Source organism: Emydura macquarii, unplaced genomic scaffold, assembly GCF_026122565.2.
Source record: "Emydura macquarii macquarii isolate MOO-44397 ecotype Brisbane River unplaced genomic scaffold, CSIRO-AGI_Emac_v2 contig_1876, whole genome shotgun sequence".
Classification (NCBI taxonomy): Eukaryota; Metazoa; Chordata; order Testudines; family Chelidae; genus Emydura; species Emydura macquarii.
The window spans coordinates 1,587,705-1,603,176 of NW_027132013.1; positions in this window are offsets into that span (position 1 = coordinate 1,587,705).

A 15,472-nucleotide genomic window follows, 5' to 3' on the forward strand; every position below is an offset into this window, starting at 1 on the left:
ATGCTTGCTCCGACCTTGTAGCCAACACAGAACTGCTTTCCATGCCCTCCTCCAACTCCACCCACACATTCTTACCAAACTCCCGACCCGTCTTGGTACCCTATTCACTCCACCCCTTCAGACAGCTTCCATAATGACAGCTGGACTTACACTCATCTGTCATAGCTCACACTGCCCCTCACTGTTTTCTCCCCTCCAGCCTAGCTTTTTTGTGTGTGTTGTGAATAATTGTTATTTAATAAAGACATACCCTGTGAAGAATAAGCTATCTTTATTTTTCTCTTGCACATGGTGGTTGCAGTTCACACTGATACACAGTGCAAGCTGGATAGCAGTCATAGGATGGCACTATGATGTTTACAAAGACACCTTATTGGTGCTCACTGTCAAAATAGCTCCTCAAGGCCTCCCTTATTCGAATGGTCCTCCGTTGTGCCCCTCTAATAGCCTGACATCTGGTTGTTGGTATTCAGCCACAAGACGATCCACCTCTGCGCTCCACCCAGGGGGAGACTTTTCACCCTTAGCTTCACAAATATTATGAAGCACACAGCAGGTGGCTATAACCCTGGGAATATTTTCCTCATTTAGGTCTAACCAGCCATAAAGGCATCACAAGCGAGCTTTTAATCGGCAAAATGCACATTCAACTGTCATTTCGCACCTTCTCAACCTGTTATTGAAGCGCTCCTTGCTGCTATCCAGGTTGCCCATATAAAGCTTCATGAGCCATGGCAGCAAGGGGCACGGTGGGTCTCCCAGGATCACTAGGGACATTTCAATGTTCCCCATTAGAATCTTTTGGTCTGGAAAGGAAGTTCCTGCTTGCAGCTTTCTGTACAGGCCAGTGTTCCTGAAGGAGCGTGTGTACTATAGAGAAGTACCCCTTTCTATTGAGGTACTCCATCACAAGATGGTCTGGGGCCAAAATTAGGATATGAGGGCCATCTATCACCCCATCACAGTTAGGGAATCCTACTGCTGCAAAGCCATCCACTATTTCATGCACATTTCCAAGACTTGCAGTCCTGTGTAGCAGAATGCACACTTGTGATAACACAGTTCCAACGGTGGAATTCCCAACTCTAAACTGATAAGTGACCAACTGGTAGCAGTCTGGAGTTGCCAGCTTCCACATGGTGATTGCCACATGCTTCTCCACCAAGAGGTCAGCTCTCATTCTGGTATCCTTGCGACACAAGGTAGGGGTGAGCTCCGCACGGAGTTCCATGAAAGTGGCTTTGTGCATTTGAAAGTTCTGCAGCCACTGTTCATCATCCCAGGCCTGCATAACAGTGCGATCCCACCACTCAGTGATTGTTTCATGCATCCAAAAATGGCAGTGCACCGTATGCAGATGCTTCAAGAACGCAAACAGTAATCCGGCGTTGTTTATTTGCATGGCACACAGCAGGTCAGGCACCTCAGATTCCAGTTCTGACTGTGAACTCATGATATACTGCATGACCAGCCGTGATGTGCTCCAAACACTGACAACAACAGTGGAGAACAGTGTAGGATTCATCCTTTTAGATATAGTTGGCAGGCGCTCAGGAAACTGGGGCCATTGAAAAATGCTGCAAAACGTAGTCATTAACCCATGGAATGACGGGATCACTGCATCATGGGATGTTGAGCCTGCACTCATGATGCCCTGCGATCCTCTCTGCCTCCCCACACCCACCAGTGGCACCAGGTGGCGAGTTGCACAGTGGGATAGCTGCCCACAGTGCACTGCTCTCACTGTCGATGCTAGAGCATCAAGTGTGGATGCGCTTCGGTGACACGATGAGTGCTGTGTGGATAGGCACAAGCGTTGTAATTACAGCGCTTTTTGTCCATCGCTGTAACTTGCGTCAACAACACTTTCTAGAGTAGGCAAGGCCTTAGAAACATAAGACATAAATCTGAAGTTATCCCCAGGGCTGTTGAGCCCTGACCCCTACCATCACAAGCAACCCTGTCATACAACTGCACTAATAGATTTGTCCCACTCCCTCAAATTAACCATGAAACAATTTACCTATGGAGGCGATGGATTCTCCATCACCTGAAGTCTTTAAATCAAGACTGGACATCTTTCTAAAAGATATGCGATAGCTCAAACAGAAGTTATGGGTTTGATGAAGAAATTACTAGGTGAGAGGAGTTTGTTATGCAGAAGGTCAGACTGGATGCTAATGGTCCCTTCTGGCATCTTTAATGACAATTTATCTATGAATTGATAAATAGTCCTTCCATGGCTGTATCTGGTCCAGTTTTGCAGATTTCCCACATTCATAAATGTATATTATAGCAAGCCCTGCAAGAGGGCTTAGAGAAGGGCATAGGTGAGATTTGTTGACAGCTGCAGCCTGTCTACTGTAAGCTGATTTTTAGTTGCTTGACCACAGTTACTCCATTTTAGCTAGCCCCTTTGTTTTTAAAAACAGACCAGGCCGTTCCACCCTGTACAAGGATCATAAAAAGTTTGCTAAAATACAGAAAGAAAGGAATACAAAAAAAAATAAGCCTCAGCCAAATTAAGCAAGCTATGTAGCCTTAATAAATAAAATGTAGCTAACTATAAAGTAGCAATAAAATATAAAACTGTCTATAATCCTTTGTTCAGGGTCTTTTTCCACTGTCCACTTGTGGGCTTAAAAATTGACCTTCTGCAAAATAAACGCTGTTAAAAACTGTCCTGACTAAAATCCTGTGTAGGTCTCTTATCAGTGCAAAGTAACAATCCTCACTTAAAATCTTTTTCCAACAATTTGGCGACCTCAAAGTCCTCCACACCTCAAAGTCCTCCAGATGCTGCAGGAGGAGAATAGGGTGCTGGCACCACTCACCACTGAGAAGTACATGCACTTCTGCATCACCTCATCCACTCCATTAAACCCACTCTGAGCAATTCACAAAGTAACCTCCCGGAAGTCCACAAAATCACCGTCAACTTACTTGCAATATGAGAGAGATCAACCGAGTAAACAACTTCCCACAAACCTGTGTTCTTCCTAGAAGCAGGTAACTCTGAACACCTTCACTCAGCAGGCACTAATCACTTTCACCACACCTTCCCAAGGTATGCTCCACACCCACAATGAGTCTTTCACTCCCAAAGCACTCCTATGTCAGGGAGGTTGGGAGAGACTTGATGTAGAATCAGCTACTATAGCTTTAAACCAGTGGAGGGCTGGACACCCAAGGAATCCTGAGTAGCTCAATTAAGACAGCTAGTAGATCTGCGACTGGCAAAACTAAAACACATTAGCAGGAGCCAGGATCTGACCCAACATATTTAGGATAGATGGACAAAAAAATTAGATTCAGAAGACAGAAAATATACTTGTAAGATTGTATCTTCCACTATCAGTGATAGGTTTTTTACAATTCAGAAATATAGTATTTCTACATTTATTATGCAGTCTTTCCTATTTATATATGTATGCATTAATACACATGAATTAAATCAATGTCACTTGATGCATTAAGTCAGCTTGTAGACCCATAGTTGGGTCTTATAGGGGCTGATCCAGAAGTCTTTGAAGTAAATGAAAAGACATCCAGTAATAGGCTTTGCATCAGACCTATACCATTGTACTTGAAATCAGATAGGATCAGGAACTCATGTCAGCAAATTAGAAGTTTTCATACCATTCCCCAGGACTGTTCCAGTTGTTTGCCACATATCTGAATTACACACTTATGCAGCATAGTTTATTTTCACATGGGAGTAAGAGGGTCAAAAGTTTTAGCTACATTGTCTCCATTTAATTAAGCACACATTAATACACTTAATTCAATAGCGTTCTAGCATAATGATCTAAAACACTACAGTTTATAGTGTTACTTTAGGGCTTTGGACTATGGAAGCAGGACTGGAATTTATTATCACAATTTATTTTTTAATAAGGACAGCTAGATTTTAAAATAATTTTTACTTTTAATTGTTTTACTACTTGTTGTTCGTAATATTTTCAATACCATCTTCAAAGCCAGAAACTAAATATCTTTCTCAACTATTTCAGTCTACTCTGAATTACAAAGTATGTAGCCCCTGATCCTGTAAACAACTAAAATAAGGGTTTGCAGAACTGATTCTTCCCCCCCTCCCCCTCCCATTGACCACCACAGTGTGGCTGCTTTTCTTTGTTTTCTGCTCTCCCTGTGAACTAGCATCCTGCATCGCTGATGAACACTGCTCTGTGAATACAACCAAGCACTATTTAAATTGTCATCCAGTCCATTTGTGCAGAGGGCTGGAGGGAGTGGGGAGTTTGGTGTAGTTTAGGATAAATAGGATTTGCAGAAATCATTTTTAACTGACAATCAATTCTTACTCCCACCAGGTCTTTTAAGCTTGCCAGTTTTAACTGTTTTTAATATATATATATATATACACAGAAAATAACTGATCATTATCTGGATATGCTTAATACCAAGCCAAGAATTGCAATCACTATTTACTCTGCCACAGAAACTAAAGGAAGAAAAAAAGTAAAAATCAGCAAATAAGAGTGTGTTAAAGGTAATGACGATCTTGTGGAAGCCATAAATTTGGAAACCAGACTTGTTTTGAAAGTATTGTTGCATCATCATACCGCCTACATGCAACTTACAAAGTAAAAAATACACCTTTGGTTGCATCAGAGCAGATGCACTTTTTATACCTATTTTACATAATTACAAATTGTGCAAGACAAGTCTATGAAAAGCTTTCTTGTGATTACTTTTATCTTGTGCCTTCTCCCACCCCCCAAAAGCTTGTTTATTTACCCACCTGTTACATCTTTTGTAACTCTCTTTTTTTGAGGAGGGGAGGAGGGTCTGTCTTTTGCTACATATCTGTACAACACTGAGCATAATGGGGCCACAACCAGGCTGGGGACCCTAGGCCCTACTCTAATACAAATGTTAAATAATAATTATAGCCACATTCTTTTTGTCTTCCCTCATGTGTCTCAATATCATATAATCTTTTTGCTGATCCACCAGAATGTTTCTACTTGTATTTAAGTCAAGGCTATTTCAATATACAAAGCTTGGTAAGAACAAGGAAAGGGCCTGTACACTATGGTGCCCTTTTATTAAGTGACTGATGAGTTCATTAAACATCAAGATGAAATAACTATTATAAAATAATTGTCAGTGATCAATTGGATATTTGGTGCTGGACAAGATGCAAAGGAATACATGGTTCCTACCCCAAACAGCTTACAGTGTAAAGAATGGATTGTAACCATCAGGTAGAGACAACACCCCAACTGAAATAAACAAGGGAGATGGTGATCAACAGAGAAGATATGGCAACCTGGCATGATGAAACCAACACCATCCTTGCATGATAAATGGTGATAAAAGGAAAACCAGTGGGGGTACCAATATTATCAGATTACATTGGTGTATTTGTTTTACTCTTGCACCAATACCTTGAACTGGGCCCAACATCTTTAGTGATTATGGAACCCCCAGTGCAAGAGATGTAATAATAGATGTCTGCATTACTGCAGTGCAACACCAGAACATTGTATCAGGATTGCTGGCTGCCCACGCACAGTAGCTTCCTATTTTGACCTCAGCAAAGGCATAGTGTCAAAGATTCTGTGAGTTGGATACTCCCTCTCCCTGCTGAGTGACATCAATGCAATCAGTGCCCAATGTCATTGAACTTGCAACCAAATTCATTCCTGCATGCTACAGTCAATCACACTGTGTCACTATATTGAAGCAAGGCAGAAATCATGGGAAGCGACAAGTGGCAAAATTACGTCAACACCAAAGCTCAGCTCCTTACCACCAACAGCTGAAGCATTTATAGAAAATGTAAAATGAGCACATCCTCAGGCATGGATGTGGGGAAGTTGCTTTGTATCCAGACATACTTCCACTATCCACTGCAGTATTTGGCTAATATTATTATTATAATGTAATATAACTTATTGGATATTTTTCACATTAAAAAGAAATGCTTCCAAACACCCTTCTCAGATACCCCCTATTATTCAAATATGGATTATTAATTATTTAAATTGCAAATGGTAAATATATACATTTCATGTGTTAGAATCTTCTGCCCTATATGCTCCAAATCATGCAAACTCTTACTGATTATGAGGAAGGTGGGATGACATGTTGATATTTCAAAATGCTCTACAGTGATGGAGTATCATCAGGCAGATTCTTAAAAAGTATGGTCTTGAGAAACAGAACCCGCAAAAAATCCTTTTATGGTCCTTAAAGCAAGGATGATATGGGTAAGGCTTCTTTGTGCAGTGGGAGGAGCTTTCTCCAGGACCCGCCCAAGACTGTGGAATGAATTCCCTTCCCCCCCTTCCCCCCCAGTAACTAACCTAACCACCTTCCATTCCAAGAGCCAGGCACACTTTTTTGACCTGGCCTTCTCTATGTGGTGTAAGACCCTGTATAGACTAGAACAGAATTGTGTGGGTGGACTGGTGCAAAGGAGCAGTGTACACAGTCAAACCCAGGATAAACCAAGCAATGGTGCAATTTATTCCTACTTGAAACCGGGGTGAATTGCACTAGTGCAAATCATCATTTATAGTAGTTTTGTCTTCCATAGAGGATTGAAATCATTCAGCTACATCAGTTGTTGGCCATTGATGGAGCAAATCCACAGTGTAAACAAGGTCCTAGATTCTTATATCACCTCCTATTCATAATGGTGTAGCAGGTATTATTTGTGTCTGCCTGTTTTGTCTGTGTCTGAATTAAGCTGAAGTACCTTAGAGCCTGGGTCAATTATTTTGTTTGTCAATACCATTCACCCTGTTGACATTTCAAATTCCAAATTAAATGATTATAGCAAATACTAATAACAATCTCTAAGACAGGAAGGGGCTGTTAGGGACTGAGATGTAGGCAGTCTGGCCTAATAGTCAGAGCAGGAGTCAGGTCTAGTGGGTGAAGCAAGTTGGGGAACAGAGCCAAGTGTTAGCATCAAAGCCAACTGCCAGTTACCAGAGCCAGGGGTCAAGCCAGAGTCAGAACCAGGAATCAAAGCTGAGGGTCAGAGCCAAGGTCATATGCCAAATGCCAGAGCCAAGGGACAAGCTGGAGTCAGGATCAGAAGTCAGAGGCCAGGGTCGGAGCCAGGACTGGTCACTGAAGATCGGAGGCAAGGTGTAAGGGCAGGACGGGAAGTAAGGATGAAGTGTGGAGCAGGAGCCCAGTTGGAACAGGAGCAAAGGCAAGGGTAAGGCAGGAGCAGAGCAGGAACCAGGAACAGGGATAGGTGCAGGAGGCAAGCACAAGCAGGGTCCAATGCAGCCACAACAGGAAACCACCTTATTGCTCAGAAAAATTTCCTGTGCCTCCTTCTGGTTTAAATAGCTTAGTTGGACCAATCGGTGGAGCCAGGCACTCCTCCAATCAGAGCTCCCATGTGTGATGCCTTTGATGGAGCTATAGCCCTAGTAGCTTCTCAGACTACCTGGTTTCAGCAGCAATTGGTGGAGGCCATCATGTGGCAGCTGGCTGGAGACTCCCAGGCTTGGGTTCCAGGACATAACAGGAGCAAGGGCTGCTGTAGCTATAGGCAAATCAGGCAGCAACCAGGGGTGGCTGGGCCAAACCTTAGCATTGCTGAAACCCTGCACACCATGTTGCAATGCCACTCACTCAAATTTGGCCCTGCCCTCTATCATCAGGCTGGCTGGGCCAAAATCAAATGAGCAGCACTGCAACCTGGTGTTTACTCTCCCTTCCCATTTCTACCATAACCACAACCCATCAGAAAGCTTGCTGCATCCTCCTTGAAAATCTCCTCTCCCCTCCCCTCCTCCTTAGAGAATACCCCCCCATTTGAGAAGCTCTTTTTAAGAGATAGGAGGGGCGTGGCACACTGAAGTTTTGCCTAGGGTGGCAGATTGTCATAAGCAGCTGCTGGGTAGGAAGTCTAGTAGCCAGAAGAGGAAACTGGAAAACAGGAAACCCTGTATCACTGCTTGCCCTGTGACACTGATCAAAGCAGACTTTTCTGTGTCTTGGTTTCCCCATCTCTAAAACAGATATAATAATTCCTAACCTATTCGGATTCATTAATACTTGCAAAATACCTGAGATGTTTGAATATAAGCATAAAATATTTTTAGTTTCAACTAATTTGCTTTCAAATGGACTCTTTTGTAATTTTACATCAGTATTTTCTAATTAGTTGGGATTTTGATCACTTTTGAAAATGTTTTAAAGCCTCTAACTTTACCTTTATCACAGTTGAGGTTAGTATGAACCAAATAAAAATCAAATCTCACTAAGTTTCACAATTTTTTACACAAATGATTCTTAATTAGAAAAAAAGAATTAGTTATTTTTGACAAATGGCAAATTTAGAGTTCTTTAAAGTAACCTGATAATAGCACATAGTCCAGAATTGACAAATTCTGCCCTCACTTACCACTGTATTGCCTGGGCATAACTAGATCAGAATTTGCCCTGAACAGACTAAACAAATTTGATTAAGCCCCATATCACTGGTTTAGCACAAGAATCATTCTGTTACTGATGAAATATTCATCACGTAATTAAAAGTTAAGTACCTAAAAAAAATCTAACTCTAAATTACAAATGTGGATTCTCATCTGGGATTTAGAGCAAGGATTTTTTATTTTTTTATTAGCACTCTAATTTCACGTTGAGAACACAAGAGGGCAGTGCCGTCCTAAACTGGGCACAGCTCTCCATATCAAGCAGAAGTTTGTGCATTGTGTTAAACACAGAAAACGATCAGTCAAAGTCTAAGAAATACAATCCTAACACTAAAGGATGATTTCTATCATCTGTCTCAATATTACAATTTGAAAACTCATCCTTAATTACTACGTTTTTCTACTTCATCCTCCCCAGCCTACACACAATGAACCTTTGTAATGTGTGTTGCAGGGTGAGAAGCGTGGACAGGAAGGGTGAATCCTAAGAGCAAAGAGCTGGAATAGCTCTATCACCATGGGACTGTAATTTCTTAGTGATACTCCAGTGCCCATTGATTTCAGTGCTAGTTGCGAGTGCCCAGCGCCTTTCAGGATTTGGCCCCACATTTGTAAATGTGAGACAGACAGCTAGCACCACATTATGTTCCTCTTTGTTCAGTGTTCAAAAGCAGACCTGGTTTGTCTGAAGATGATCTTTTCAAAGGCACGGAGTAATAGCACTGCAAGCTAAAGCTGTTTAAACTTCTCCTGGACTTTATTGATCTGTATTAGCCACACATGCATCAAATAAGCTGAACACTGTTTTCAATCATGCAGTAGGTTAATGCACTAGCCTTTCATCTCTAGAGAAGGGAGTTAGAACCCTGGCTTAGGGCTAAAGCAAAAAGAATTTGGTTGTTTTCCTACAAGCCCCTCCTCAATATTTGTCCCCATATTAAAAAGAACTGTGTGATTCATGACTGGCAGTGCCTGCTTAGGAGAGATTTGAGTCTGGATTAGTAGGGGAGTTTTACGATCAAAGTGCACTGGAAAAGTTTTCAGCAATGTTTCATTGCACTAACTCTAGCTAATGGTTTTAGTTTCTTACTTTAATGGAGAGTAAAATCTGCCCATGCTTTTTTTTTTCCTTAAACAAAGAAATCGTGTCCTATTCACTAATATTTAAAAACACATACACCCAAGTGCAACCTGTAAACTAGACAGAATGGTGTCCAGCTCAGCCCTTCCAGGAACAACTACAGTTTAGAGTAATTTGTTCCCAGCATTGGTAAAGGAGTTCTTGATTGTCTGCTCAGCATTAGGGATGCAGTGAAAGGCTAGTCAGTTTTCATTGCACTTTCTAAGCCTCATTTTAGAGATGCTTACAAGTTTTCAGCCTAAATTGAGTTGCGTGTGTGTGTGTGTGCTTTTTAAACTCACATGACTAAAATCTGTTATAAAACAGAAATTGTGCATCTATGGCCTGACCCAAAGCCCACTGATGTCATTCAATCTTTCAATTGACTTCAGTGGGCTTTAGATTAGGCTTCAATTAATCATGTATGTATCCTCATATAATACATATATATATATATATAATATATATATATACACTTAGCCTCTTCCCTTTTAACTACCATGGACTTATAACAACAGTATTACATCAAATAGCTGTGTATAACAGTGCTTTACTAAATGTGTATGTTCACATGTAGAATATTTCTGCACCAAACATAATAATCTTATGCCTATGTACCTATTCACATGTCTTACACATGTATTCCTTTGCTGATAAACTGATCTCTATGTACCTAGCCCCAATGCCCACTGAAGTCATTGAAAGGATTACCATTGACGTCAATGGTTACTGGACTGGACACTATATAGTTAACTTGTACCTATCCCTAAAAAATACTCCGAAAACTGCCCATAGTTAGGAGTAGTATTTTGTGGGTTTTAAATCAGGTGGAAAATATTTGGCCAAATAATGAAAAAACAATGTTGGGGTTTAACTCATTTCTCCTTGATACCTTGGTAAGCAAACATTCTCTGTTGCATTCCCATTATCCAAGCTAATAGTTGAACAACATATTTTATAAAATGTGTTTGTTAATTGTTCCTTGTTTCTCTGTCTTTTTGTTGGTTTCTTTCCATTTATAACTCATTTTACAGTATCTTTTTAAATAAGGTACCATCTTTAAAAGTATCCTGTAAAATAAATTATTAATAATATTGGGCCCAATCTGGCAATCTTTACTCAAGCAAAACTTTCATTGAAGTAAATGGGAGTTTTGCCCATGAAAACGCTGTGCAGCTTAGCCCAATATTTTTTTTTAAAGCCTGTCTATTTGTCTCCAATGCAATGAGAGAAAGTAAATTATTTCATGTGAACAAAAGTCTGTTTAGCCCAGCGTTGACTTTAATCTAAATCTATAGTAGATAGTGCAGAGCCAAGGGGATATGCTGTTTACGTACTTCCCACCCCATCCCAGCATTGCTAAAGGCCTGGGTTTTGTCACGTACCTCAGTGATGAGAAATGCTTGGAGGACAGAGCATGTCTATTACTTACCAGTGCACTTTATGTAACTAATTTACATAACATGTCACTAACTTAAAAATCAATACAAAGCTTCAGATGAGTATTCAGCAATTAACTTTGCTGCTACCCTGAGACATTCTTCTTACAGGAATCTGTACAGAAAAGCCCATCTGTTTTTAAAGTGAATCAACAGATTCCAAAACTTCATGTTAATACAGCGAATGGTCATTTATTTATTATTTATTGTAAATATTCCTGATCTTAAGGTATTTACATTTTTAGAAAATACAGTAGCACTAAATCAGAGGAGATGATTATGTCTTTTACAGCAGGTATACATTTAACTCAAAAACAAATATAGTTATGGTTTCTTATTACTATATCACAGTAATCTTAAACAGTAGTAGATTTTTAAGAGTTAATGAGTGAGGGTTTGGGGGTTATTTTTATATCGGCCTGATTCTGCTCCCACACACATCAGTTTATAGAGATGTACCATCAGTGATTTCAGCAGAGTTACTCTGGATTAGCACCAGTGTATCTGAAAAGAGACACAGACCCACTTTTACCCTACCATTTCAATTTTTCACCTTTTGCATCACATCAGGCAGACCATTTTTTCTCCATTTGTAAAAAGGTTTATTTTCCCCCATCCTGTGTAAAGCTGGTTGTTTCAGGGTCCCAGTTACGATTAGCAAATAATACCTTTCAAGAACATCAAAATAGTGAGGTTAATGACTGACAAAGAGTTTTACAAACTAAGATCCAAGATACATATATTGTATGCAGCCAGAGGAAACATCTGAGATGTGTAGGGATGGTCATATAGGAACAGACACTGAAATCCTATAATCCATTTGTCCATAACTATTTCCAGTGGTAAGAACCAAGAGCTAACAGACTAACCCCTCTGACCTTAGTATAAAAGATAAGGTGAACTGCAAACAAATCTAAAAATTCCATCTACCTCATCAACATGCTCAAAATGCCCTCTACAGCCAGATCAAGGAGAAGAAAACAGCCAGAAAACTATCCCTGAAAAACCATCTCCTGTGACCAAACATCTCAGTAGCAGGATAAAAGAAGGTGCCATATCAATTTCATTTCCATTCATCAATGTTAAGAGTGCATTTAAGAAAGTTTCATTGCCCATAAATGCTCAAATCATAAGCAGCTGCACATGATATAGTTTCGAACGTAGTTGCATAACATTTATTTCCCTGGAGCTTTGTCCTTAAGCTGCAGACTGACAGGCATCAACGAAATCCAGCCTTCTCTTTAAAGAAGCCCAGACAGAATTTTTTACATGTAGCAGCTGAACCAAACTTCACAAAAGCACCCGAAAAGAATTGGTAAAAGGTTTGGATAGATTGACTGTTTCCAAATTGGAATACTAATGATGATCTTTAATGAAGCCTGACAGTACAATCTGTTTCTTATTGTTCCCTAAGTGCTGGCTACTGATCATATTCACTGGCTTTAGGTGATGGGGACAGACAGGGACAAATGGGCCCTGCTGGTGAGTAGGACTGTGCACAGCTGATCTTTCAACAAGGATTACATTAATTAAAATGATTCTTGCATCAGAAGAATCAATCTTTTTATTTGTTATCATCATATTGTTTATTAATTTTGAATTAATTTGAAATAATGGCTAATTGGTACCACTGCTGCTCGGGTCATCTGGCTTGGTAATCTTCTTAGAAGGCAGTAAAGAATGCCTAATTTGAATAGCTCCAGCTGGGAGCAGGAGAGTTGAAGGTGGAGTATGTTCCCCAAGTCTGTTTAGTACCTCTGTAATAAGAGTAAACTCTATGTGCAGGGACAATGAGAAAAAAATGTTCTAAATGTTACCTTCCCTTGTCAGAATAAAATAAAATAGGCCAGATCTCCAAAGGGTGTAACCTAATGTAATTCCACTGTTTAACTTCAAACCAGATTTGATTTACAATCCTGAAAAGTAAATTCAGCCTTCTTCTTCTAAGAATTGCCTGCATGAGAAGCATTATAAGTTATTTCCCCCAGCCTCTCTCTCAGACTGCACCCACCTGCAATCCAACCACTGAGGGATGGGGTGCTCATTACACTAGATAAGAAAATCCTGCAACATACAATTATCACTTGTGATGTGGATTACTAGAATAACATTTTAATTACGTTCCTTGTGTCTTGGGTCTTGGCAGCATTAGGCATTTTTCCCTCCTAAAGTTTCCTACCTTTGTTACCACCAGTTCAGCTCCACCAATACAGTGACAGTGTGACTATAATAAGCAATGACAGTGTAGTCAATACATTTAGAGCCAGTGTACTACCACAGCCCACTTCTCTGCAGTCCCAGTGTTGAGGGTGAAGATTGGTGATGAGAGGACATGGATGATCCCCTTTGGGCTGCTTTCTATTCTAATAGGGCTAGGTCTGGGACTGAGGCTGGTGAAGAACCACCCAGAGGTTCAGAAAGCCATAACTGGTTCCCTGACAGGCCACTCTTCCCTGTCCTGGTGTGTTGAGTGGATCTCTGCCACACCAGAGGATCTAAGCCCAAATCTGACACATTCACTTAAGAGATAGAATTTGCCCAGAATAGAGTGGTGTGTTAGTATATTTGCTAAGGCAGATTCAAGGAGATACGCCACAGCTACCAACAAAAGTGGGTCCTCACTCTATGTTTCATAAGACCTATTTCTAATGTAATTAGTCAAGCACAATGCTTTAATTACCTGTGCAAACTGACCGATGAGGCTTTAGTTGGAAAACTAACCAGCTCAGCACAAGAGGAACATTCATGATATCCAGGAGGGTTGGTGTATATCATGTAGCCATTCTGTTGGGCTTAAATACATTTTGTTAATGAAACATGGTCCTAAACCAAACCCCGTTTACACCGAATCTTTATAATTGGATGAATCAAAACCTCTCATCCTACTAAACCCCTGCCCTCATCCAAATTTGGGATGTTAGAAAACCCAGGTCTGGATCCTATTTTTCTGGCTGAGCCCATTCATACTAGTAATGTTAGATGTAGCATCTCTTAGCTTTAATTTATCCTGCTGTGTCTTACATGTATTTTGTTAATTCAAAACTACATGGGTTTTCTGTGTCTGTTCAACACCAGGCAGACTGTTCTTGCTAAACAGTGCTAGTATTTGTGTAGACCAGGAAATAGGGCACAGGATTAGAAGTCAGGAGACCTAAATCCTGTTCTTAGCTCTATCACTGATGTAGTGAGTGCCCTTGGGCAAGTCTCAGTTCTCTGTCTCAGTTTCCCATGAAGCTCTCTGACTGCCGAATAAGTGCTAAGTATTACTGTTACTCTCACAGATAAACGTCTTCAAACAATTATGAGATTTTTATTCTCTCTCATCGTCCTTAGAGTAACAAATGTGTAAAACTCAAGTCATATCATAAAACTCAAACTGGGTCAGGGACAGGATATTCACTCCTTCCCAGTGGGAAAATCTCAACCCTAAAGTAACCACATCTGAATGAGGTATTCTATCTGTTTGTCACCTTGTACTTGCAATGGTAAGAGATGAGCAGATAAGAAGCATCTCACTGCAATGTGCTATTTAGGATTTTATTCTCAGAAGGCAGAGACAAAAAAGGATTACATTATTTCAAAAGGTCAGCTTTCTTTATCTGCATTTAATTTGTCTTTAAAGCATGTTTGCATTTTAAAAGCTCCTCTAATCTATTTTTAGAGATACCAGCAACTGCTGGGTTGGTAATCCAAAACTTTCCTAAGTACAAAAAGTTATGTTAAAGCAAGTCACATTAATTCAATACTAATGGGCTTCTTTATCTCCAGAACCAGTGCCTGGCAATTTGGTACATTTCATTACTAACTGACGTATTTTGTTTTCATTTGCAAATATACTTAAACATATATTAATACTTTCCATTTCAATCTGAGAAATACATTCCACTTTACAAACATCAGTGACATAAGCCTGACAACAACCTGGTACTAAGAACTATTATTCACATTTTACAGATGGGGAAATTAAGGCACAGAAAGGTTACGTGACTTGTCCAAAGTCAAGCAAGAAATGAGTTCAAGGTAAAACGAGGGACAGAACCCAGGTTTCTTCAGTGCAGTGATATTAGTAGCTGGAGAGGTGGAGACAGCATTTTTTCCTCACATTAGCAATATTAGTATGTGCATGTTAGAATGTATTCTTATACCCATTTTACAGGAACCCAAGAAGATCCCATATGCTTACCCATGTATATATTTTGACATTTGGTCACAGACTAAAAGATACTTTGCTTTGGAGGGCTTTCTTTATATGCCCTCAGAAACCCCATGACTTTCACTTGTTTAAATCCAAGAAAATCACTTGTTTAAATCCATTTAAAGAATGTCCAAAAAGTGGAATGGACAAAGAACAAGATGTCCATCCCATCTGAATTAGGCAACTGCTCCACTACACAGAAGATTCACAAAAGCAAAAAGATTTAGAAGAGAATCCTCCTAAGCTTGATCAGAAAGCACGTAAAACAATTGTCTCCTCAGACTAA